This window comes from Ranitomeya imitator, chromosome 6 (assembly GCF_032444005.1).
Source record: "Ranitomeya imitator isolate aRanImi1 chromosome 6, aRanImi1.pri, whole genome shotgun sequence".
Taxonomy (NCBI): Eukaryota; Metazoa; Chordata; class Amphibia; order Anura; family Dendrobatidae; genus Ranitomeya; species Ranitomeya imitator.
The window spans coordinates 217,382,324-217,409,888 of record NC_091287.1 but is presented as its reverse complement, the minus strand read 5'-3'; the positions used below and the strand labels follow the sequence as shown (position 1 = coordinate 217,409,888).

The 27,565-nt window shown below is 44.3% G+C and overlaps 1 protein-coding gene and 1 long non-coding RNA gene across 4 annotated transcripts in view; one reads left to right on the top strand and one right to left on the bottom strand.

Moving 5' to 3' along the window:
* The window catches only part of LOC138642361 (poly(rC)-binding protein 3-like), a 1,684,203-nt gene that overhangs the window by 213,316 nt on the left and 1,443,322 nt on the right, over nucleotides 1–27,565 (top strand). The gene's annotated exons all lie outside the window — the stretch shown is intronic.
* On the bottom strand, nucleotides 4,240–6,785 carry LOC138641347 (uncharacterized). The gene is made up of 2 exons (XR_011313781.1): nucleotides 6,530–6,785; nucleotides 4,240–4,786 (listed from the first exon to the last, which is right to left on the bottom strand). It is a non-coding gene; the product is annotated as an uncharacterized lncRNA (long non-coding RNA).

Sequence of the window (27,565 nt, the reverse complement as noted above, 5' to 3'; positions counted from 1 at the left end):
ATCCGGCAATTGAATTACCGGCTTTTCTGCTATCTAGCGCTGCATGGAATATTAATATATATATATATATATATGTGTGTGTGTGTCTCACTGACATATATATATATATATATATCCCTATACTATGTATAGACATTTATTTTAGCTATTCTATTCTAACCTGTCAGTGAGATTTAACTGTACACCGCACTGAATTGCCGGCTTTTCTATAGAACACCGCTGCGTATTTCTCGCAAGTCACACTGTTGGTCCGTGTGTAATCCGTATTTTTCTCGCCCCCATAGACTTTCATTGGCGTTTTTTTTTTTGCGCAATACGCTGACAAACGCAGCATGCTGCGATTTTCTACGGCCGTAAAAGACCGTATAATACGGATCTATAAAATACGGCAGATAGGAGCTGGGCCATAGAGAATCATTGTACCGTGTGCAATCCGTATTTTCTACACCTCTCATACATCCGTAAAACTCGCTAGTGTGACGCCGGCCTAACTCTCGACTCTGCCCTGTCCATCAAACCGCATGTTCAAACTCTTGCCACCTCCTGTCGCCTCCAACTCAAACATATTGCCAGAATCCGTCCCTTCCTCTGCCCTCAATCTACTAAAACGCTTGTGCATGCCCTCATCATCTCTCGCCTCGACTACTGCAACACCCTCCTCTGTGGCCTCCCTGCTAACTCTCTTGCACCACTCCAGTCTGTCCTCAACTCTGCTGCCCGGCTAATCCACCTCTCTCCTCCCCTCTGCAAATCCCTCCACTGGCTCCCAATTCCCCAACGAATCCAATTCAAACTACTAACACTCACCTACAAAGCCATCCACAACCTGTCCCCTCCCTATATCTCTGAACTATTCTCCCAATATCTTCCCTCACGTAATCTTCGATCCTCCCAAGACCTCCTACTCTCCTCCACACTTATTCATTCCTCACACAACCGTCTCCAAGATTTCTCCCCAATATCCCCCATCCTCTGGAATTCAACACCTCAACACGTCTGATTAGCCACCAGTGCCACCACCCTCGGATCCTTCAGACAGAACCTGAAAACCCATCTCTTCAGGAAAGCCTACAGCCTGCAATAACCTTTCTGCCGCCTCCCCACCACCAGAGCTGCTGCACCCCCGACCTTCTGTCTCTTCCCCATTATCCCATAGAACATAAATCCGCAAGGACAGGGTCCTCTCCCCTCTGTACCCGTCTGTCATTGTAAATTTGTTCACTGTAAATGATATCTATAACCCTGTATGTAACCCCTTTCTCATGTACAGCACCATGGAATTAATTATGCTATATAAATAATAATAATTCATGCCAGGCTGCCCAGAGGCAAAGACAAACTGTCCTCTGTGGGAGGTGTATGGTCTATGTCCTCCCTGCCATGCTCCAGTGATGCCCGTGAGCTACTTTGAGTGCCACCCTGTTGTGTTCACGACATGGTGAAGTGTTGTTCCACAGAGCTACTCGCCCGTGCGTGCTGCAGCTGAAACTCCAGTATTGCTTCTGCTCGCACAGCCTCTACAGCGTATTCACCTTTTGAGTCCACCTTGTTGATGTCACATATGAGGCGCTGATCGAGAAGGTAGAAGTGAAGCTGCAGCGCAGACCGTCGAGCAGCTGCAGGGTGTGAACGCCATAATCGTGCACAGACGACCTCTCACATATGGGTAATTTTTAAGAAAGATTTGCACCACCAAACTTGACACATGTGCCAGGCAAGGGATGTGGTCAAACCAGCTAGGCCTAGAGCTGTTACCAGATTCCGCCCGTTATTGCACACCACCAGGTCTGGATTTAGGTCCAGTGGCACCAACCACTCATCAGTCTCGTTTATTCCTTGTCCACAGCTCTTGCGCAGTATGGAACTTGTCCCCCAAAATGATGAGTTTGAGAACAGCCTACTGTCTTTTCCCCCTGGCTGTGTTGAAGTTGCAGGTGCTAGTCTTACTGCTAGGTGATGGAGTAAGTGGAGTAGGCCACATGGGCAGAGCAATGTCCAACAATAGATGTAGGACATGCGCTTGGACGCCTTCCTCCTCTGTCCCAGCTGCAACATTTACCCAGTGTGCAGATAGGGAGATGTAACGTCCCTGCCAATACTTACTGGTCCACGTATCGGTAGTTATCTGGACCGTGCCACTGATGGCGTTGCACAGTGCACACCTGATTTTGGTTGCAACATGTGTGTGCTGGGCAGGGATGGCCAACTTGAAACATTAGTGGTGGATGAGAGCCACGTACTTCGCAACAGCCACCACCATCTTTTTTTTAAATGGTTTTTCTCCATCAGCTGGAATGGCAGTGTTTCAAAGGCCAGGAATTGGTAAATGCTGTTATTCAGGACCAGGGCCTGTGGGCGGGTAGTGGGGTATTTCCTCTTTATGGGGTTTGGGTGATGGAGAGATGAACACTTCCATGGGACAGGGTGGAGATGCTTGGTGACACTGCTGGTGGTGGTGCTGTCACATCCTGTCTTTGCGGGTAGGCTGTTGTTCGTGAGCTGGATGAAGAGGTCAAGACCGCAGCAGAAGAGGGAGCAGGAGGAAAGCTCACATCTGTCATGTTTTTTAAGGTGTCTACTCTACTGCAGCTCGTACTTAGAACTCAGATGCAGGTGGTGCTCAGGTTATGAAAATGTTAAAAAAAAAAAAAAATCAGAAGAGATTCATGACTTTGGGCTGATACTGCTTGGCCGATTTGCAAGGGGGTGAGGTGGTAGAAAGATGCCCACGGTCCTCAGGTGAAAACTGCGCTTTCAGCAGTGGACCCATTGGAAGGAACTAGAGGCGCTCTCAGCCATCCAAACACCGTCTGTACATGTTCTTGCCTCACAATCCATCCAGCGGTGCTCATGCCTAGGATATGGTGCACAACATCCCGTGGACTGCATGCACCAGAGGAACGTGTTTCATGTAGACACGTAACGGGCCAGATCAACTATGTCACCTCCACCACAACCTTCATTTGATGCTCTCCTCATGTCACTCCCCCAACAATAATTCCCAGTAGAGAAGAGGCTGAATTAGGGCACTCTGAACCATGCTTCATTACTGGCAGCATGCATCAGGTTATTACAGCATGCTGCACAAGGGTGGTAAATAAACAGTATATGGTAATTGTCTAAATTTTTCTATTAAAAAAAATAAATAAATTTTAAAATTTGAGAATCATTAGTGGTTGATACCCTTTTAAAGGAGAAGTGTAACAATGATTGCAGCCAGCGTCTTGGGAGTCTCCTCCGGTCTTTATCTGGCTCAGTATAGGAGGAGGCTTACAGCAGTGGATACAGAAAGCGCTCCCACTCTCATCCAGAACGGATCCACGATTTGTTCCCACTTCTCATTGGTGTATTAGCCCAGTTTTTATTAATCTTACAGGACCATTTCCAGTTTTCCATATTACAGAATTGTATCTTTATAAATGTCGCACTGATGGGCCGTACGGCATCCTATGTTTTCTGCTCACACCCATCTGATCTCAGTCACATTGCAGCTGAATACAGATCTGCCCGGCCTGATAGAAGAACATTGCTCTGAGGGCAGCCGACATTTACAGGATTGCCCTCATCAGATTTTTATGCTAACAAAAGCGAGATAAAATGTGAAGAGTGACATATTATACAGAACTGGCCATAAATAAGACAAGTGATGCAGAACTATCAATATGGGAGGGGGAAACAGTTGTGGCCAGAAATATTGCAGCAGTTCATAGATGAGGAGGGTGAGGTTTTATTGTCCTGTGATTTAGGTCTGATCCAGGGTTGTGAAGTCTCCAGGAGGTCTAAGGGAAACATTCCTTAATTGATAGAGCAAGACAAATACATTCCACATATTCATTCCAGCTGTGTCACAGGTCGTCAGAATTTTGTAAACCATTAGTACAAAAAAATTAAAATGTGAATATTGCCTAACATACCAGAGATACATTATTCCTCTGGAAAATGTCACAGCCAGTCCCATCAGTACCAGCAGCAGTGAAACCCTCATAGAAAACCAGCTTATGTATTTTAAAGAAAAAACAATTATGGACTAAAAAAAAAAACAAAAAAAAAAAACATACAGCTAGTCCGGCTGTATGGGCTACATGGAAGTGCGGGTCTGGTCTACTGGTGAGGACGTCCCTACAGATCGTTTCCCCAATAACCTGCAATGTGTAACTCAGCCTGATACAGATCCAACTGCGTTACCCTCCACTAATACCACCCAGCGCTTAAGAATTATAGAAATGAAAACTCAACTCATAGCTGTCAAACAAGTTTATTACAAGTCAAATAGTTAGAAATAAAGAAGAGATATATAAATATATGCATACATACAAATGAATAATAAAGAGATTAAGAAATCAAAACAATAAATTAAACATTAAAGACAGATTAATGACAAAAAAGCAAAACACATTTTGTACCAAAAGCCCCTGTGCTTTAGCTGCAAAAATTGTATTGTGACGGGGCCGGGGAGGCGGAGGGACCCGACGGGGCCGGGGAGGCGGAGGGACCCGACGGGGCCGGGGAGGCGGAGGGACCCGACGGGGCCGGGGAGGCGGAGGGACCCGACGGGGCCGGGGAGGCGGAGGGACCCGACGGGGCCGGGGAGGCGGAGGGACCCGACGGGGCCGGGGAGGCGGAGGGACCCGACATTATCAGACACCCACAGTGTCATCACTTTGGGTCCTCACATGGATTGTGAGGCACAAGCATTCCACTTGGTGAAGAGAAGTCCAGTGATGAAATGACATCTGTAGGTAGGTCACTGCTCTGAGGGACACAGGATGGGGAAAAGCCACAATACCTAGAATAAAACAGAAAAAATCATGTAGAAAACTCAAGTAGTGGCTGACACCAGTGGCCACCAGGCTAATACTGAACAGAATAGCGTGCGAGGAGAGAATAAAGCCCGGGATCTGGAGACATTATCACGCAGTTTTGCTCCCAGAGGTCATAGGTCAGTCATCAACCTGACGTCATGTGCGCCCAATAATATTAATAAGAAAGTTTTATGTAAAAAACAAAACACACAACAGGACCGACTCACCATCAGGCAGAGATTCTCATGTTAAGTAATATCAATCCCTCAGATCTCCATCATCATTCATCCCCTCCCCTGTTCGCCCGCTCACACTATTCTTCCCTACACACACCCCACCGCAAGTGACATCACACTCTGACCTGCACAGTACGTGACAACAGCCCCCCACACCATGCAGACCCATGCAAATAACATCAGCCCCACTCTGCAGGTAGACCCCCCTGCAAACAGATCCCCCACGCATGCAACATGACCCCCTTCCCAACAGAGACTCCAGCACACAGCCTCTCTTCCCCAGAGACCCCCAGCACGCAGTCTCACGCAAGCATCACCCCCTTCCCCAGGCAGACCCCCAGCATGCAGTCCCACGCAAGCATCACCCCTTTCCTCAGGCAGACCCCCAGCACGCAGTCTCACGCAAGCATCACCCCCTTCCCCAGGCAGACCCCCAGCACGCAGTCCCACGCAAGCAATGTCACCACCTTCCCTAGGTAGCGCCCCCAGCACGCAGTCCCACGCAAGCTATGTACCCCCTTCTCCAGGCAGACCATCAGCACGCAGTGCCATGCAAGCATCACCAGCTTCCCCAGGCAGACCACCAGCACACAGTCCCATGCAAGCACCATCTCCCCTGGCAGACCCCCCCCTTCCAGCATGCACATGCAGCCCCATGCAAACATCACCCCCTCCTCCCCAGACAGACCCCCTCCAGCATGCACATGCAGCCCCATGCAAGCCCCCCTCCAGCATGTGCATGCAGCCCCATGCAAGCCCCCTCCAGCATGCACATGCAGCCCCATGCAAGCATCACCACCCCTTCTCCCCAGGCAGACCCCCCTCCAGCGTGCACATGCAGCCCCATGCAAGTATCACCCCCTTCTCTCCAGGCAGACCCCCCCTCCACTATACACATGCAGCCCCATGCAAGCATCACCACCCCTTCTCCCCAGGCAGACCCCCCTCCAGCGTGCACATGCAGCCCCATGCAAGTATCACCCCCTTCTCTCCAGGCAGACCCCCCCTCCACTATACACATGCAGCACCATGCAAGCAACATTACCCCCTTCTCCCCAGGCAGACCCCCGTCCAGCATGCACATGCAGTCCCACGCACATGCAGCCCCATGCAACATCACCCCTTTCTCCCCAGGCAGACCCCCCGTCCAGCATGCACATGCAGCCCCATGCAAACATCACCCCCTCCTCCTTAGACAGACCCCCTCCAGCATGCAAATTCAGCCCCATGCAAGCCCCCTCCAGCATGCACATGCAGCCCCATGCAAGCATCGCCACCCCTTCTCCCCAGGCAGATCCCCCCCTCCAGCGTGCACATGCAGCCCCACGCAAGCATCACCCCCTTCTCTTCAGGCAGACCCCCGTTCAGCATGCACATGCAGCCCCATGCAAGCATCACCCCTTTCTCCCCAGGCAGACCCCCGTCCAGCATGCACATGCAGCCCCATGCAAGCAACATCACCTTTTTCTCCCCAGGCAGACTCCCACTTACCTGATCTGTGACTATGGAGAACGACCCAAAACACTCCAAATCTTGTACAAAATCCCGCCATAACATCCACAGCTCCCTCCTGTCTGCTTTGCTCTATGGAGGAAGAGGCAAATCCTGCACAAAACACTCAAAATCCAAATCCTGCACGAAATCCCGCCATGACATCCACAGCTTCCTCATGTCTGCTCTGTCTGCTCTATGGAGGAAGAAGCGCCGCCCCTTCCGGTCACAAGGGCACGACGTCAGCAGAGGTCCCTTAGCCGACTTGGATTTAGCCTCTACCCAGATTCTAGTGGGGAGTCTGAAGGACCTGTGATGATGTCAAGAAGAGGGAGGGCTCTGAGCTGCCATGTGATACTCCAGCCCGCCCACTTCTGACATCACACAGGTCCTCCTTGTGCACAGCAGCACTCAGAGTCCAGCCCAGGCAGGTATGCAGGGATCTCCTCTCCCTTGGCCCCTGCTGCTGCCTCCTCCTCCCCCGACACACAGATCTCCCCAGCTGCTGCAGGAATCCAGCGCTGGGGAAACCATGTGTGTCCCTGCTTAAGTGCAGTATTCATTTGCTGCTCCTGGCTCACAGCTCAGCTGATAGGTGGGCGGGGAAGCAGCTAATGAATATTCACTGCACTTAATCATTGGGACCATGTGGTTTCCCCAGCACTGATTCCTGGGCAGTGGGGACATTTTTCTGCCTCCTGAAGTGGGATAACAGTGCAATCCCACTCGCTGCTGCCCCCCTCCCCACATGCTACATCCCTACCATAAGACGCACCCACACTTTCCTCCCAAATTTGGAGGAAAAAAAGTGCGTCTTATGGTCAGAAAAATACGGTATATCATCAGGATTTTGGAGTCAGTTGTCCAAAGCAATATAACAATACAACCCCTGGCAAAAATTATGTAATCACCGGCCTTGAAGGATGTTCATTCAGTTGTTTAACCCCTTCCCGACCTTTGACGCATACGCTGCGTCATGAAAGTCGGTGCCATTCCGACCCATGACGCAGCATATGCGTCATGGAAAGATCGCGTCCCTGCAGATCGGGTGAAAGGGTTAACTCCCATTTTGCCCGATCTGCAGGGACAGGGGGTGGTAGTTTAGCCCAGGGGGGGGTGGCTTCACCCCCTCGTGGCTACGATCGCTCTGATTGGCTGTTGAAAGTGAAACTGCCAATCAGAGCGATTTGTAATATTTCACCTAAAAAAATGGTGAAATATTACAATCCAGCCATGGCCGATGCTGCAATATCATCGGCCATGGCTGGACACACTAATGTGCACCCACTCCACTCCTCCGATCGCCCCCCCAACCCCCCGATCTGCGGTCTGCTCCCCTCGGTCCTGTGCTCCGCTCCCCCGTCCTCCTGCCCGCTCCCCCCGTGCTCCAATCAAACCCCCCCGCACTCCGATCCCCCCCCCGCACAGCGATCCCCCCCGCACAGCGATTCCCCCCCCCCGTGCTCCGATCCAGCCGCCCGCACAGCGATCCCCCACTCCATGCTCCAATCCACCCCCCCGTGTTCTGGTCCACCCCCCCCGTGCTCCGACGCCCCCCCCGTGCCCTGATCTCCCCCCCTTATACTTACCTGGCCTCCCGGGGACCATCCGTCTTCTTTCCTGGGCGCCTCCATCTTCCAAAATGGCGGGCGCATGTGCAGTGCGCCCGCCGAATCTGCCGGCCGGCAGATTCGTTCCAGAGTGAATTTTGATCACTGAGATAGGTTATATCTCAGTGATCAAAATAAAAAAAAAAAGTAAATGACCCCCCCCCCCTTTGTCACCTCCATAGGTAGGGACAATAAAAAAAATATATATTTTTTTTCCACTAAGGTTGGGGTAAGAACTAGGGTTAGGGTTAGGGTTAGGGTTAGGGGTAGGGTTAGGGTTAGGGTTAGGGGTAGGGTTAGGGGTAGGGTTAGGGTTAGGGGTAGGGTTAGGGGTAGGGGTAGGGTTAGGGTTAGGGTTAGGGTTAGGGGTAGGGTTAGGGTTAGGGGTAGGGTTAGGGGTAGGGTTAGGGATAGGGGTAGGGTTAGGGGTAGGGTTAGGGGTAGGGTTAGGGGTAGGGTTAGGGGTAGGGTTAGGGGTAGGGGTAGGGTTAGAGTTAGGGGTAGGGTTAGGGGTAGGGTTAGGGGTAGGGTTAGGGGTAGGGGTAGGGTTAGGGTTTCGGTATGTGCACACGTATTCTGTTCCTCTGCGGATTTTTCCGCTGCGGATTTGATAAATCCGCAGTGCTAAACCGCTGCGGATTTATGGCGGATTTACCATGTTTTTTCTGCGCATTTCAATGCGGTTTTACAACTGCGATTTTCTATTGGAGCAGTTGTAAAACCGCTGCGGAATCCGCAGAAAGAAATGACATGCTGCGGAATGTAAACCGCTGCGTTTCCGTGCAGTTTTTCTGCAGCATGTGTACAGCGATTTTTGTTTCCCATAGGTTTGCATTGAACTGTAAACTCATGGGAAACTGCTGCGGATCCGCAGCGTTTTCCGCAGCGTGTGCACATACCTTTCGAATTAGGCTATGTGCACACGGTGCGGATTGGCCGCTGCGGATCCGCAGCAGAGTTCCATCAGGTTTACAGTACCATGTAAACATATGGAAAGCCAAACCCGCTGTGCCCATGGTGCGGAAAATACCGCGCGGGAACGCTGCGTTGTATTTTCCGCAGCATGTCAATTCTTTGTGCGGATTCCGCAGCGTTTTACACCTGTTCCTCAATAGGAATCCGCAGGTGAAATCCGGACAAAAAACACTGGAAATCCACGGTAAATCCGCAGGTAAAACGCAGTGCCTTTTACCCGCGGATTTTTCAAAAATGGTGCTGAAAAATCTCATACAAATCCGCAACGTTGGCACATAGCCTTAGGGCTAGGGTTGGGTTGGAATTAGGGTTGTGGTTAGGGTTAGGGGTGTGTTGGGGTTATGGGTGTGTTGGGGTTAGGGTTGTGATTAGGGTTACGGCTACAGTTGGGATAAGGGTTAGGGGTGTGTTGGAGTTAGAATTGAGGGGTTTCCACTGTTTAGGCACATCAGGGGGTCTCCAAACGCAACATGGCGCCACCATTAATTCCAGCCAATCTTGTATTCAAAAAGTCAAATGGTGCTCCCTCACTTCCGAGCCCCGACGTGCACCCAAACAGCGGTTTACCCCCACATATGGGGTACCAGCATACTCAGGACAAACTGCGCAACAATTACTGGGGTCCAATTTCTCCTGTTACCCTTGTGAAAATAAAGAAATGCTTGCTAAAACATCATTTTTGAGGAAAGAAAAATGATTTTTTATTTTCACGGCTCTGCGTTGTAAACGTCTGTGAAGCACTTGGGGGTTCAAAGTGCTCACCACATATCTAGATAAGTTCCTTGGGGGGTCTAGTTTCTAAAATGGGGTCACTTGTGGGGGGTTTCTACTGTCTAGGCACACCAGGGGCTCTGCAAACGCAATGTGACGCCCGCAGACCATTCCATCAAAGTCTGCATTTCAAAAGTCACTACTTCCCTTCTGAGCCCCGACGTGTGCCCAAACAGTGGTTTACCCCCACACATGGGGTATCAGCGTACTCAGGAGAAACTGGACAACAACTTTTGGGGTCCAATTTCTCCTGTAACCCTTGGGAAAATAAAAAATTCTGGGCTAAATAATTATTTTTGAGGAAAGAAAACGTATTTATTATTTTCACGGCTCTGCATTATATACTTCTATGAAGCACTTGGGGGTTCAAAGTGCTCACCACACATCTAGATAAGTTCCTTTCGGGGTCTAGTTTCCAAAATGGGGTCACTTGTGGGGGGTTTCTACTGTTGAGGCACATCAGGGGCTCTGCAAACGCAACGTGATGCCCGCAGAGCATTCCATCAAAGTCTGCATTTCAAAACGTCACTACTTCAATTCCGAGCCCCGGCATGTGCCCAAACAGTAGTTTACCCCCACATATGGGGTATCACCGTACTCAGGAGAAACTGGACAACAAATATTGGGGTCAAATTTCTCCTGTTACCCTTGGGAAAATAAAAAATTCTGGGCTAAATAATTATTTTTGAGGAAAGAAAACGTATTTATTATTTTCAAGGCTCTGCATTATAAACTTCTATGAAGCACTTGGGGGTTCAAAGTGCTCACCACACATCTAGATAAGTTCCTTTCGGGGTCTAGTTTCCAAAATGGGGTCACTTGTGGGGGGTTTCTACTGTTAAGCCACATCAGGGGCTCTGCAAACGCAACGTGACGCCCACAGAGCATTCCATCAAAGTCTGCATTTCAAAACGTCACTACTTCACTTCCGAGCCTCGGCATGTGCCCAAACAGTGGTTTACCCCCACATATGGGGTATCAGCGTACTCAAGAGAAACTGGACAACAATGTTTGGGATCCAATTTCTCCTGTTACCCTTGGGAAAATAAAAAATTCTGGGCTAAATAATTATTTTTGAGGAATGAAAACGTATTTATTATTTTCACGGCTCTGCATTATAAACTTCTATGAAGCACTTGGGGGTTCAAAGTGCTCACCACACATCTAGATAAGTTCCTTTCGGGGTCTAGTTTCCAAAATGGGGTCACTTGTGGTGGGTTTCTACTGTTAAGCCACATCAGGGGCTCTGCAAACGCAACGTGACGCCCACAGAGCATTCCATCAAAGTCTGCATTTCAAAATGTCACTACTTCACTTCCGAGCCCCGGCATGTGCCCAAACAGTGGTTTAACCCCACATATGGGGTATCAGCGTACTCAGGAGAAACTGGACAACAACTTTTGGGGTCAAATTTCTCCTGTTACTATTAGTAAAATAAAAAATTGCAGGCTAAAAGATCATTTTTGAGAAAATAATTTTTTTTTTTTATTTTCATGGCTCTGCGTTATAAACTTCTGTGAAGCACTTGGGGGTTCAAAGTCCTCACCACACATCTAGATTAGTTCCTTTGGGGGTCTAGTTTCCAAAATGGGGTCATTTCTGGGGTATCTCCAATGTTTAGGCACACAGGGGCTCTCCAAACGTGACATGGTGTCCGCTAATGATTGGAGCTAATTTTCCATTTAAAAAGCCAAATGGCGTGCCATCCCTTCCGAGCCCTGCCGTGCGCCCAAACAGTGGTTTACCCCCACATATGGGGTATCAGCGTACTCAGGACACACTGGACAACAATATCTGGGGTCCAATTTCTCCAATTTTTAGGCACACGGGGGCTCTCCAAATGTGACATGGTGTCCGCTAAAGAGTGGAGCCAATTTTTGATTCAAAAAGTCAAATGGCGCTCCTTCCCTTCCAAGCCCTGCCGTGCGCCCAAACAGTGGTTTACCCCCACATATGAGGTATCAGCGTACTCAGGACAAATTGCACAACAACTTTCGTGGTTCAGTTTCTCCTTTTTCCATTGGGAAAATAAAAAAATTGTTGCTAAATATAATTTTTGTGACTAAAAAGTTAAATGTTCATTTTTTCCTTCCATGTTGCTTCTGCTGCTGTGAAGCACCTGAAGGGTTAATAAACTTCTTGAATGTGGTTTTGAGTACCTTGAGGGGTGCAGTTTTTAGAATGGTGTCACTTTTGGGTATTTTCAGCCATATAGACCCCTCAAACTGACTTCAAATGTGAGGTGGTCCCTAAAAAAAATGGTTTTGTAAATTTCGTTGTAAAAATGACAAATCGCTGGTCAAATTTTAACCCTTATAACTTCCTAACAAAAAAAAAATTTGTTTCCAAAATGTAAAGTAAACATGTGGGAAATGTTATTTATTAACTATTTTGTGTCACATATCTCTCTGGTTTAACAGAATAAAAATTCAAAATGTGAAAATTGCGAAATTTTCAAAATTTTCGCCAAATTTCCGTTTTTATCACAAATAAACGCAGAATTTATTGACCTAAATTTACCACTATCATGAAGCCCAATATGTCACGAAAAAACAATCTCAGAACCGCTAGGATCCGTTGAAGCGTTCCTGAGTTATTACCTCATAAAGGGACACTGGTCAGAATTGCAAAAAACGGCAAGGTCTTTAAGGTCAAAATAGGCTGGGTCATGAGGGGGTTAATTTTGTAGAAAAAAAGCAGATCACAGACATGGCACAAAACTAATGTAATTTCAAATGGCAGCTTTCTGGCTTTAAGTAATACTAAAAGAAATAAAAACAAAAACGTGGTAGTCAGTAATGGTTACTTTTTTAAACCAAGCATAGGGTAAAAATTATGGAGTCATTCAATTCTGAGGTAAAAAATTATGGAATCATGAAAAACAATCAAACAAAAAACACTCCAACACATCACTAGTTTTTTGTTACACCACATGTGGCTTTTATATTAGCTTGCAGTCTCTGAGGCATGGACTTAATGAGTGTCAGACAGTACTCTTTATCAACCTTGCTCCAACTTTCTCTGATTGCTGTTGCCAGATCAGCTTTGCAGGTTGGAGCCTTGTCATGGACTATTTTCTTCAACTTCCACCAAAGATTTTCAATTGGATTGAAATCCGGACTATTTGCAGGCCATGACATTGACGTTGTTTCTTTTTTCAAGGAATGTTTTCACCATTTTTGCTCTATGGCAGGATGCATTATCATCTTGAAAAATGATTTTACCATCCCCAAACATCCTTTCAATTGATGGGATAAGAAAAGTGTCAGAAATATCAACATAAACTAGTGCATTTATTGAAGATGTAATGACAGGCATCTCCCCAGTGCCTTTACCTGACATGCAGCCCTATTTTATCAGTGACTGTGGAAATTTGCATGTTCTCTTCAGGCAGTCATCTTTGTAAGTCTCATTGGAACGGCACCAAACAAAAGTTCCTGTATCATCACCTTGCGCAATGCAGATTCGTGATTCATCACTTAATATGACTTTCATCCAGTCATCCACAGTCTACAATTGCTCTTCCTTAGCCCACTGTAACCTTGTAATAGCTGATAAAGAAATACCAGCTCACCCACGCCCAAGGCGGTTGGAGGCACGAGATCCATAGAACAAGATGCAATCACATGTAGATGAAAGGTGCAAAAACAAAAATGTACAAAAATCAATAAAATTACAGCATAGCAGCAACGCGTTTCAAACGCATATAGAGTTCTTTGTCAGAGTCGCAATCTAACTGATCACAAAGACTTTTAACTAGTATTCCACCAATAGACACACTTATAGAAAATCACATGATCAATGAAAAACATTATAATCATCAGGTATGGGTAAAATACAGAAAGAACAATTCATTGGGTGTAACCTCAAATTCCGAATAAAATATATATATATATATATATATATATATATATAGAAGACACTGGTATGACGCAAGAAAATAAATTAAACAGCAAAAAAACACAAAAAAATGGAATAATGGAATGTTCAATAATGGAACACATGAGTTCTTTGTGAGTGATTAATTCCTTTGGGCTGCATGTGTCCAAATGGTACATCCAGTATGCCTCATGACCACAGAGCCGTCTTCTAGTGCCTCCACCTTTCAGTGTGGAAAAAACCTTTTCTAGTTCATAGACCTGCAACATGGATATTTCATGGTGATGGATTTGGACAAAGTGTCTAGACCCATGGGACATGGATCAATTAGTGTCAGATGTACTGCAGATATCCGTGAGATGGCCAGAAATACACTTCTTGAGACTCCTGGAGGTACAACCCACATACAACCCACAACCCCTATACATTTTGTTACATGCTGTGAAGTTAATAATATAAACATCATTGTCACTGCCACAATTGATGTAATGTTTGACAGCGTGTTTTATCTCTATTCTGATATTGTCTAGTGATTGTGGCATAAAGAATATAAGAAGAAAAGAAGTGTGTACATACAAGCCTAGGATCACTGTTCTAAATAACATCAATCATTTTATTATGATAAAAATATGTATACAAGTCAAAAAGGCACAAATTTAAAAGCAATTAAAAAGCCAAAAAGGCTAATGGGAATACTGGCTGGAAGACCAAATAAGGATCAACCATACCCCTTCACTGTGTGCACCTGGGATATGCTAAAAATATATATAACACACCACAAGAATTCCTGGGAAAGAGAAATTCAAGTAACAGAGCAGTCAGGCCAATACAAAATGACAAACTATATGCCTGTATATGTAAACCTGAATAGATAGACTAGTCCTAAACAAATGAGCCCCATAAGACAGAATGAGAGTAAAAAGACAATGCAGTTCAAGTAGCAAGGCCATAAGTCCAATACAGGGTAGCGGCCTAGGTGCATAAGTATATACAGGTGCATCTCACAAAATTAGCATATCATCAAAAAGTTAATTTATTTCAGTTCTTCAATGCAAAAAAGTGAAACTCATCTTCACCCGCCTCTGTTCCTTATCTAATCTCACAACCTCTCTTTCCCCCTATCTGACCACCATCTACTCACTTTCTCATCCTTGTCCTTGTGATTGTGGCATAACGGACATTCTGCATCGATTTAATCCACATCTATAGAAAGCTCTGCAGTGGAGCCATGATTGCTGAGGGTTGGCAGTTTTAGAGCTATTTATGGAAAGGATGTTTCCCAGTGTTTTGGCTCTTTTGCAACTACTGAAACACCAATGACTAGAATTTTAGATAAAATGACATTCTCTTCGAGTAAAGGGACATATTTTAACACAATGTTCTTATTATTATTAAATTATTAAATTGGGAACTGTAGCAAATGGATAGGACCGGCATAGAATTGACTTGTCCATAGAAAAGAAAGCGGATTGGCACATACCGTCCCGTGCAACAAAATCCTTTATTGCGGAATCATCATACCAACAGCAGGCAGGTAAAACAGTGGAGCAAATACAGACGACGATTGTTTCACGCTTACAATGCGCTTCAACAGGTCAATATAAGCGTGAAACGATCGTTGATGATGCCACAATAAAGGATTTTGTTGCACGGGACAGTATATGCCAATCTGCTTTCTTTTCTATGAACATACAGATTATTTTTCTTGGAAAGTAGCCTTGATGGTGAGCCCGGAATGACTGCTAGAGGCATGCAGATTAGTATTCCCAGAAAGAGGTTTGGAGAAAGTGGAAGTGACTATGCCATGTATAGATCCCTACAGCTTGAGGTCTAGAAGGGAAATGCAGGATTGATGAAAAAACAGAGGTAAAATGGAGACCACACGAATTGTCATTGATGTAGGTTACAAATTCTGGTATGACAGATACATTGCCCCCTCAAATGAACAGGAGGTCATTGATGTATTTGCCATACCAGAAGAGCTCCAACGAGAATGGATTATAGAGGCCATACAACCATTTTGTCTTGCAATAGGACATAACAAGATTGGTAACAGAGGGGAAAAATTTAGCACCCTAAATACACCTTTTCGTTGGAGAAAGAAATTATGCTCTTATAAAAAAAATCATTGTTCTTAAGAAAATGAGTAACATGCAGTATGTAAGAAATAAGATCTGCTGCATATAAACTGAAATGAGACATGTGAAATTCCAATGCTTGTAAACCAATCTCATGTGGAATACAGGCATATTATTATTATTTATTTATATAGCACCCTTGATTCCATGGTGCTGTACATGAGAAGGGGTTACATACAAGTTACAAATATCACATACAGTAAACAAACTAACAATGACGAACTGATACAGAGGGGCGAGGACCCTGCCCTTGCGGGCTTACATTCTACAGGATTATGGGGAAGCAGACAGTAGGTTGAGGGTTGCAGGAGCTCCGGTGTTGGTGAGGCGGTAGCTCCGGTGTTGGTGAAGCGGTAGCTCCGGTGTTGGTGAGGCGGTAGCTTCGATAGTGATGAGGCAGCAGCGGTGTCAGTGCAGGCTGTAGGCTTTCCTGAAGAGATGAGTTTTCAGGTTCCATCTGAAGGGTCCGACTGTGGTTGATAGTCGGATGTGTTGGGGCAGAGAGTTCCAGAGGATGGGGGATATTCGGGAGAAGTCTTGGAGGCGATTGGATGAGGAGCGAATAAGTGTGGAGGAGAGAAGGAGGTCTTGGGAGGACCGGAGATCACGTGAGGGAAGATATCGAGAGATTAGTTCAGAGATATATGGAGGAGACAGGTTGTGGATGGCTTTGTAGGTCAGTATTAGCAATTTGAACTGGATACGCTGAGGGAATGGGAGCCAGTGAAGAGATTTGCAGAGGGGGGAAGTGGAGGAGTAGCGAGGAGAGAGATGGATTAGTCGGGCAGCAGAGTTAAGGATGGACTGGAGAGGTGCAAGGGTGTTAGCAGAGAGGCCACAGAAAAGGATGTTGCAGTAGTCAAGGCGGGAAATGATGAGGGCGTGCACAAGCATTTTAGTAGATTGGGGGTTGAAGAAAGGACGGATCCTGGAGATATTTTTGAGCTGGAGGCGACAGGAGGTGGAAAGAGCTTGGATGTGTGGTTTGAAGGACAGGGCAGAGTCGAAGGTTACTCCGAGGCAGCGGACTTGGGGTACAGGGGAAAGCATGATGTCATTGACTGCGATAGATAGGTCAGGTAAGGAAGATTTGTGGGATGGAGGAAAGATGATGAGTTCAGATTTGTCCACATTGAGTTTGAGGAAGCGAGAGGAGAAGAAGGAGGATATGGCTGATAGGCACTCTGGGATTCTGGACAGTAGAGCGGTGACGTCTGGGCCAGAGAGGTAGATCTGAGTGTCGTCAGCATAGAGGTGGTACTGGAATCCATGGGACTTTATGAGTTGTCCCAAGCCAAGTGTATACATTGAGAAGAGTAGGGGTCCTAGAACAGAGCCTTGGGGGACTCCAACAGAGAGAGGGGGGGATGAGGAGGTAGTATGGGAGTGGGAGACTCTGAATGTGCGGTTGGAAAGGTACGAGGCAATCCAGGATAGGGCGAGGTCTTTGATGCCAAAGGAGGAGAGCATCTGCAGTAGGAGGCAGTGGTCAACTGTGTCGAAAGCAGAGGACAGGTCTAGAAGGAGGAGTACAGAGTATTGTCCAGTAGCTTTGGCGGTAAGTAGGTCGTTAGTGATTTTGGTCAGGGCAGTCTCAGTTGAGTGATGGGGCGGAAACCAGATTGTAGATTGTCGTACAACAAGTTAGATGAGAGGTGGGAGGAGAGTTCAGCATGGACGTGCTGCTCCAGGAGTTTGGAAGCAAATGGGAGCAGCGATATTGGGCGATAGCTGGACATAGCAGTTGGATTGAGGGCTGGCTTTTTAAGGATAGGCGTGATTGTGGCATGTTTGAACGCAGAGGGGAAGGTGCCAGAAGTTAGTGATAGGTTGAAGAGGTGGGTTAGGGATGGGATAAGTGTGGTGGTGAGGTTGGGGAGGAGGTGGGATGGGATGGGGTCGAGCGCACAGGTGGTGAGGTGGGATTTGGAGAGGAGACAATTAAGTCCCCCTTCAGTGATGTTGGATAGGGATGTTATAGGGTTTGGGCATTGGTCTGGTATACAAAGGGGTTGTGGTGGTTGAACAATAAAGACTTGCCATGTCTGGTCGATCTTATTTTTAAAGTGTGTGGCAAAGTCCTCAGCAGAGATGAGGGAGGTTGGAGGGGGCAGTGGGGGGCGGAGGAGGGAGTTAAATGTTTTGAATAACTGTTTGGGGTTGTGGGATAGGGAAGATACGAGGGTTGTGAAGTAGGCCTGTTTAGCAGAGGTGAGTGCAGATTTAAAAGCGAGTGTTGCTTGTTTGAATACAGTGAAGTCGTCTTGCGAGTGTGTTCTCTTCCAACGCCGCTCCACAACCCTGGACACTTGCCTTAGCTTTTAGCGCACATATAGCGCTGTGACATCACAGCTTAACTAGACAATTTATTTTCTCGGCTCAATGCTATAAAATTGTGTGAAGCTTCTGGGGATTCAAGGTGATTGATCAGTCAATAATCTAGATAATTTCCTTGAGGTTTCTATTTTCCAAAATGGGGGGTTCCACTGCTTAGGCACATCAGGGGCTGTCCAAATGCAGCATGAAGTCCGCTACCAATTACGCTTCAAAAATCGAATGATATTCCTTCCCTTTCAAGTCTTGCCGTGCTACCAAACAGTAGTTTTCCACCATATATGAAGTATTGACATATTCACTAGATGTTGGACAAAAAATTGTGTGGTGTATTTTCTCTCTTTACTCTTCTAAAAATGCAAAATTCAGGGCTAAAGTAACATTTTTGTGGGAAAAAGTAAAATGTTTATTTTCTCCGTCACCATGCTTTAATTCCTGTGAAGCACCTTGTCTCAGAAACCATGGGATCCTTTCCAGAGTTGTTACCTCATAAAGTGAAACTGGTCAGATTTAAAATGAGGCTCAGTCATTAATATACAAAATGGCTCAGTCTTTAAGGGGTTAAATCAAGGCTTGTGTGTCACAGAAATTGTGCTTCCTGGATTGTGACAATTGCAAGCCATAATTTAAACAAAGTATGCATGTTTTTAAAATTATACAGTTTTTGCACACTTTCTTGTTGTATTAATCCAATATTAGACTAGCACATGCCGCCCAAGTACAGACACTGCTTACCACTGATTACCATCTATTTTCCCCTTGCCAAATATGTTGTGGTAACTTGGACATTAATAAGGCTATGTTTGAATGAAGGAGCTCAAAAACTGGTTCTTTTTATTGATTTTAACAGGTTTAAATGTACAATAACAAAGTGTAACAAGATGTAACAGGGAAAAGGCCTTGAGTCATACTATACAGACAGGTGATCAGTCATAAATCGTGCATATATAGACTTGAGAGTTGGTAAGAATAATAACGATGGGGAATTACATTCCAAACATCAACTCCATGGTGATCAATGTTATCGTAATTCAAAAATTTCGTTAGAAAACATATGGTCTGTAGTTAAGACACTGGTTATAACTTGTCTTAGATGCAGACAAGAAGTATTCATAAAAGAATACCTAACAATAGAAAAGTAGAGACGATAGAAAAGGGGGGGGTAGCGGGTGAAAAAGAGAAGGTGGTATAGTTTAGGAAGGAAGGGGGGACACCCTATAGCAACCTCGGATGGTCCTCAATTTGAGTCTTCAGATTCTATATATCGGTGAGCTCTATATAGGGTCCATGGACGCCACTGTTCTGTAAATTTTGCCCGTGAGTGGTTACCTGAAGCAACTAGTTTGGCCATGCGATATAGTTGATCTATTTTCGCTAATAACTGGGAGTGTGAGGGTACGTTCGGTGACTTCCAGTATAACCGAATCAGTAGTTTAGCAGCAGCTATGATACTGCCGATAAGAGTGGATAAGCAGGTATACTCGGACCCCATAGGGAGATTTAGTAGTGCAGTTTCTGGTGTCAGCTTCAGTGTTTTCGTCGTAACTTCTTGAATGGTCTTCTCCACTGATGACCAAAAGAGCTCAAAAACTGGTTCAATGCAGTCCTAGGAGACCTAAGAGTCTTATACGCAGTTTCCCGTCAATTAGAGGTATGTACATTTGTACATAAGTCTATCTATTCTATCTATCTATCTATCTATCTATCTCATATCTATCTATCTATCTGTCTCATATCTATTTATCTATCCCATATCTATCTATCTGTCTGCCTGTCAGTCTGTCCGTCTGTCCATCCGTCTGTCAGTCCGTCCATCCATCCATCCATCTAAGTCTATCTATTTATCTATCTATCTATCATTTGTTTGTCTGTCTATCTATACATCTCAATTTTACTTTCTTTAACCCTACATCTGTGCATAAAAGATACACTGAGTGGTGGACATCTTGCTAAGTTTAAGAATTCACTTCTGTACAAGTAAAGGTTTAAGTAACATTTCAACCCTACTATACAATTTGCCACTTACTGATCAATCCTTTGTCAAGACAAACAAAGAACAGCTTTATTTAATTTATCTATGTAAAGGTTAGAGTGGTGAGCAAATGCTGACCCTGCAATAATGCAATGATCAAAAGATCAATATTACAAGCACAGGTTAAACAAGAAAGAAAATAAGTGTTTTTAACCTCTGATGCTTTTGGCTGCCAAGACATATAAACAAATCCCTGTTAAACACATTGACCTGAATCAGATGAAGAGGAGAAAAAAGCTGAAGACCTTTCACTTTTCACTAATCAAAAAGAAACAATAAAAGTTGAAATTCCCCTAGCAGTAAATATATACACTCACTGACAGAAGTTATGTCACTTATCCATGTTATGTAAATAAAAGCTTATAACCTGCCGTTAAATTCATCCATTGGTTGTATAAATTATTCTTTTGAAAGCTGAAACCCTCCGAAATGTGGTTTAGGTTAAGAAAATAAATTGGCATCAATGCAGAAATATTGATCAGTTAATGGACACAGAATGGTCAGATTTTGGGAAGACAAATGTTTTTTTGCCCACAGAAAGTAATGTGACATTCAAACAAATAATTAACTTGAAATACAAATATATGTTGCATAACCTTGGTCAATGAAGTTGTGGTGCTATTTGAGTCATATTTAATATTTAGTGTGACTTCCATGAGCTTGAAGGACTGCATCCATGCGGTTCAACAATGAATCATACAATTTATTAATGAAGTCATCAGGATTAGCAAAGCACGCAGTTGTACATGCCTCCCTGAGTTCATCTAGATTCTTTAATTTTGTCTTCCATGCTTCATCCTTCCCCAAACATGCTCAATGATGTTCATGTCTGGTGACTGGGCTGACCAGTCCTTGAGCACCTTGATCTTTTTTGCCTGAAGGAACTTTGTTGTAGAGATGGATGTATGAGATGGAGCACCATCCTGCTGCAGAATTTGACTACTTTTATGATTTGGAATATAAGAGGTAGCTAATACTTCTTGATATTTTAGGCTATTGATATTGCCTTCCACCTTGCAAATGTTTCATACACCCCCATACTGAATGTAACTCTGGGTGTATTTTGGATCCATATAGGCTCAGTAGGTCTTCTACAGTATTTGCGACAGCTGTGGTGTAATTCTACTGAAGATTCATCAGAGAAATCTACCTTCTGCCTCTTTTCCAGCTTCCATCTGTTTAGCAGGCTGTAGGACTTTGCAAATGCCACACAGTTTTTTATTTGCCTTTTGTTTAGTGCTGGCTTTTGGGCACTGATTCAACCATGGAGGTCATTTCGAGACAAAATCCTACAAACTGTTTTAGTTGACACAGGGACTTGAGGTGACAAGGCCTGTTGGAGCACTGCTGAAGTGGAAGAGGGGCTTGTTTTGGATTTTCTAACCAACAAACGTTCCTTCTGAGCAGTTGTCTTGTGGTGTCTGCCGGATCTGGGCTTGTCAAACACATCTCCAGTCTCTTCAAATCTTTTTTTAATTCTTTTTACTTGATGCTGAGACACATTAAAGGTGCCAGCCACTTCTACAGTGGATCTGGTCTTCAGCCTCTTGATAATCCAGGCTTTGGTCGCAGGGTGGATTTTTGGCATGTTGTCAGAGCTCAATTTGCAGTTCAAGTGAAGGTCTGGGGTGCTGGGTTTCTTTTTATATACACACACTAATTAACTGATAATTTACTGAGCACAGGTGAGGATGTAAACTAGGATTGGGTGCATTATATGACTAGACGACAAAACTTTTCTCTTGCCAAAATCTGACCATTTTGTGTCCATTAACTGATCAATATTTCTGCATTGATGCCAATTTATTTTCTTAACCTAAACCACATTTCGGAGGGTTTCAGCTTTCAAAAGAATAATTTATACAACCAATGGATGAATTTAACTTCAGGTTATAAGCTTTTATTTACATAACATGGATAAGCGACATAACTTCTGTCAGGGACTGTACATGGAATTTAAATTGAACCAAGCCCTTTAAATGGTCATGTTCCTTACTAAAAGTGCATGTACTCTTTACATAGTATTTAAGACCCTCACATACACATACATACACATTAGGCAAAAGTTAGAAGAACACATTGATATCAATCGGTTCGACCAACAGACTAATATGCATGGGGCCCCCGGAAGAAGCTGGTTGCGAAACGCGTTGGGGTGAGGTGAAACGCTGTGTCACAGGTAGCTATTGCCTCTATCTACTGCTTACATTTTGTACTTTATGTATGCTGCGGCAACTGGGAATGTGCAGGATGGAGTTAAGGGATATATACTGGCTGCTCTGTATTACGGACTACTGAGTTTGATATAAATGTTTCAGTCTCCCATCTTGTTAAGATGCTTGGGCATTTTTGCATGTGATTATTGTTATTGATAATAAAGCTTTAATTTATCACTTTCTCTATTCTGGATTGCTTTGTTTCGGCTGTTTTATATTGAAAGACTGAATTTGGAATAATATGCATGGGGGACCATGACAGATGAATGTTGGAGGACTGTTATGATGTGGTGGTCTAGGAGCAACATGGAACGAGCTCTGAAGGAAGTAGTAACTGTACTGACCGCAGTCCCTAAGCTCAACACAACACTAGAAGTAGCCGTGGAATGCTCCTAACTCTCCCTAGGCATCTCGTCACAGCCTAAGAGCTAACTACCCCTAAAGACAGAAGCAGGAAAACTATCATGTCTCAGAGAAAATCCCCAAAGGATAGATTAGCCCCCCACAAATAATGACTGTGAGTGGAGAGGGAAAAGACATACACAGAATGAAACCAGGATGAGCACAGGAGGCCAGTCTAGCTTGATAGATAGGACAGGATGGAATACTGTGCAGTCAGTATAAAACACTACAAAAATCCATGCAGAGTTTACAAAAATAATCTCCACACCTGACTAAAGGTGAGGAGGGTAAATCTGCTTCCCAGAGCTTCCAGCTCCAGAATCCACAAATGCCATGACAGAAAAAGGACGACAATGAGCAAATCAGGGTCACAGATAAGAGAAATTTAGGCTGTATAGTACTAATGGTAACAGACCTAGCGACTCTCTTAGTACACTTAGGGCAATCAGAGATAACATGAGCAGAATCACCACAGTAAAAACACAGCCTATTCTGACGTCTGAATTCCTGCCGTTCTGTTCTAGTCAAAATCCTATCACATTGCATAGGTTCTGGACTCTGCTCAGAGGATACTGCCATATGGTGCACAGCTTTGTGCTCGCGCAGACGCCGATCAATCTGAATGGCTAGAGACATAGATTCGCTCAAACCGGCAGGCGTAGGAAAGCCCACCATAACATCTTTAAGGGCTTCAGAAAGACCTTTTCTGAAAATAGCAACCAGAGCCTCTTCATTTCATTTAGTGAGCACAGACCATTTTCTAAATTTCTGGCAGTATAACTCTGCCGCTTCCTGAACTTGACACAAGGCCAACAGGGTTTTTTCTGCATGATAAACAGAATTTGGTTCGTCATACAATAATCCGAGCGCTTGAAAAAATGCATCAACATTCAATAATGCCGAATCCTCTGTTTCAAGAGAAAAAGCCCAGTCTTGAGGGTCACCACGCAGCAAGGATATGATGATTTTTACTTGCTGAATGGGATCACCAGAAGAACGGGGTTTCAAAGCAAAAAACAATCTGCAATTATTTTTAAAGTTCAAAAACTTGGATCTGTCCCCAAAAAACAAATCAGGAGTAGGAATTCTAGGCTCTAAAGCCGGAGTCTGGACAACATAGTCCTGGATACTCTGTACTATTGCAGCAAGTTGATCCACACGAGAAAACAAACCGTGAACAGCCATGCCAAAGCATATATCCTGAACCACCCAGATATCAAGAGGAAAAAAAAGACAAACCAGAGCACAGAAAAAAAATGGTTCAGAACTTTCTTTTCCTTCTTTTGAGATGCATTTAATTCATTTTTGGGCCACTTTTACTGTTATGATGCGGTGGTCTAGGAGCAACATGGAACAAGCTCTGGAGGAAGTGGTAACTGTACTGACCGCAGTCCCTAAGCTCAACACAACACTATAAGTAGCCGTGGAATGCTCCTAACTCTCCCTAGGCATCTCGTCACAGCATAAGAGCTAACTACCCCTAAAGACAGAAGCAGGAAAACTATCTTGCCTCAGAGAAAATCCCCAAAGGATAGATTAGCCCCCCGCAAATAATGACTGTGAGTGGAGAGGGGAAAGACATACACAGAATGAAACCAGGATGAGCACAGGAGGCCAGTCTAGCTTGATAGATAGGACAGGATGGAATACTGTGCGGTCAGTATAAAACACTACAAAAATCCACGCAGAGTTTACAAAAATAATCTCCACACCTGACTAAAGGTGTGGAGGGTAAATCTGCTTCCCAGAGCTTCCAGCAAGACAGAATTAATTCATACTGATAACGCTGGACAAACATAGAAAGCACTGAACGGATAAGTCCACAATCTGTGAACAGAAAAGCGCAAGCAAAAACTTAGCTTTGCTGAACTGGTCAGGATAACAGGGAAATCCAAAGAGATGTGAATCCAACCAGGAACCATTTACAAGTGGCACTGGCTGAAGAAAGAACCAGGCCTAAATAGCCGAGCAGAAGAGAGGATAAGTGGAGGCAGCTGATGACAGCTAACTCCAAGGAGCAGCCATACCACTAGAAACCACAAGAGGGAGCCCGAGAGCAGAACTCACAAAAGTGCCACTTACAACCACCAGAGGGAGCCCAAGAGCGGAATTCACAACAGAGGACATAAGCATCTGACATGTCCGATTTTGACAGCATCTGAAGAAGCCGCATAGCGGCGATACGTTTGGGCTCTTCCCATACCCCTGCCCCTTTCTCCTCACCCTCTCCCCATGCTGGCTCTCTTTATCAGGCTTACCCTAGTCTGTCCGTTGTGCCTTGTACCGGTCTCTTCCCATGGGTGTTAAGAGATCAGATCTGTTTGCTATGCTGAGGATTTGCTATGCTGATAGTTGCATGTCTCATGGAGATCATTCCTCTCCATAGTTTGTGGTTCTTTCTACTGCTCCTCCCTGAGGACACCTAGGGTCATAGCATGTGTTTTTTACAACATAAACCTTTATTAGTAGCTTGGGTCACTCTCATCTTTAATTATTTAGGTATTTGCTTTATAGGACTTTATATCCTTATTGTCAGTGGGCACTGCATTCATGCAACCTACATTTACAAAGGACAGGAAAGATAAAAAAGGTGGAAGGTGTGTATTTTCATTAAATCCAACTTAAAACCTGTGCTGAATGGCAACATTGTGGGAGCTGTGACAATGTATTGTCAGTGTGGTTGATTGTGGTTGATGTACATAGAAATGGCAAACATAGAAAACTGGTAATTGGAGTTTGTTACCAGCCACCTAATAAAGCGAAAAAGGATGAAATGCTGAAGGACTTGAGCAACAGTACCCAATGTCAAGCAGCAACCGCAAAAGCAAACAAGATTTCAGGATGTACAGGAAGAGAGATAAAATCCCACGATCCTAACATATTGTTACCATTTTATAAATCACTGGTGAGGCCAAATCTAGAATATGGGATCCAATTTTGGGCTCCATATCTGGAAAAGGATATTCAGAAGTTAGATTCAGTTCAAAGGTGGGCAACTAGATTATTACAGGGGATGGAAGGCCTCTCATATAATGAGAGATTGGAAAAGTTGTGCTTGTTTAGCTTAGAAATAGACACATCAGAAGAGATCTTATTAACATGTTTAAATATATATTTGGTCAGTACCAAGGACTGGCACATGACTTATTCCTTCCAAAGCCCATACAAAGGACCAGGGGGCTCTCATTACGGCAGCTAAATAGGAATGGGTTCTTTACAGATAGAGTAGCCAGACTATGGAATGCCCTACCACAAGAGGTAGTAATGGCGGACACTATAACAGCTTTTAAAAAGGGTTGGATGATTTCCTTGATGCACATAACATTGCGGGTTATTGTTAAATTAATGACAAAATGTACATTTGCTGGAGAAAGGTTGAACTTAATGGACCTAGATTTTTTTCAACCTGTGTAACTATGTAACTATGTATTTGCATGAGACTTAAGAGTGTCTTAGCACACCAGGCAAAACATGGGATAAATCAATCATCTCATGTGTATGGGTGCTATCCGGCTCACCCAAAGGTGAAATGTTAGGGGAAAGAAGAATCGGATATATGGGATATCAACATTATTCACATAAATCATAAGCTGTGAGAGGAGTCCAGTGGAAGCATATTCCATTCCCTTTTGCTCAAATGTCGGGCGTCCTTACAATATTATTTTTCACATGCAACAGAATAGCCATTCTGATAATCTAACACAAAATTGCAAAATAATGTGAAATTTCACAAAACTGAAGACTGGTACATTTGCAATTACTGCCAGGTTTCAGTAATTTGACTGCAGTACTGTATGGTCTGTACTACCATATGGGAGCTGGAACTTAACATCTTGCATTTTATTTAGCTTAATAAATAAGCAAAATTAAATGATATTTCCCAAAGGCAAGTTAACTACATAAAGACATTTCACTCCTGTTAATAGTTACCTGACAATTAACTTTTGCATAGCCGATGGTTACTACATATATAATTACCCTTTCAATTTAGGTTGCATTATGTACTTATTAAATACAAATGCCACTGGCAGCACAGGTCTAAAAAATAATAATTGCTAATAGTAAAACCAGGCTTTGAAATAATTTTTGACAATTTTTAATAGAAAGATTGTTGCCTTATATTGTCTGTACATTTAGGCCAGTTATAACAAATGGATTAGTGCAGTTTCTCTGAATATAGGAGCATCACACACTATTTGTTTTATTTCACATGAACACATGAAAAAAGTGCATCTTTACATCTTTAGGTTTTTGTGATAGATCCAATAACCAATTTTTTTTCTATTTTAGAAATAGATTCAATAAAATGATCTGTGGGTGTCACAGTAGTAATCAATTAATTTGCATATTCTTTGGAATACATATCTATTTAAAAGCAACCTGACAGCAGATTCATTCTGCCCCAATCATGGGTCACATGAATGAGAGACTAGATCCTGCTTTTTAAACATCTGTGTTTTACCCTGAAACATTGCAGCATTTCAGTGGAAAGAGCAGCCAGGAACGTGGTGACTAGTCCAAGAGGCCGGTCTCTTCGTCAAATTGGGTATATTGACAGATCTCTTCATATACACACATAGAAAGGCCTTTGACTCCAGCTGAGTGGGAAGAGAAGCTGGTATATTTGATGCTAGCAAAGATACTGGGCAAAAATGCAATACAACCCCTTCATGTCACAT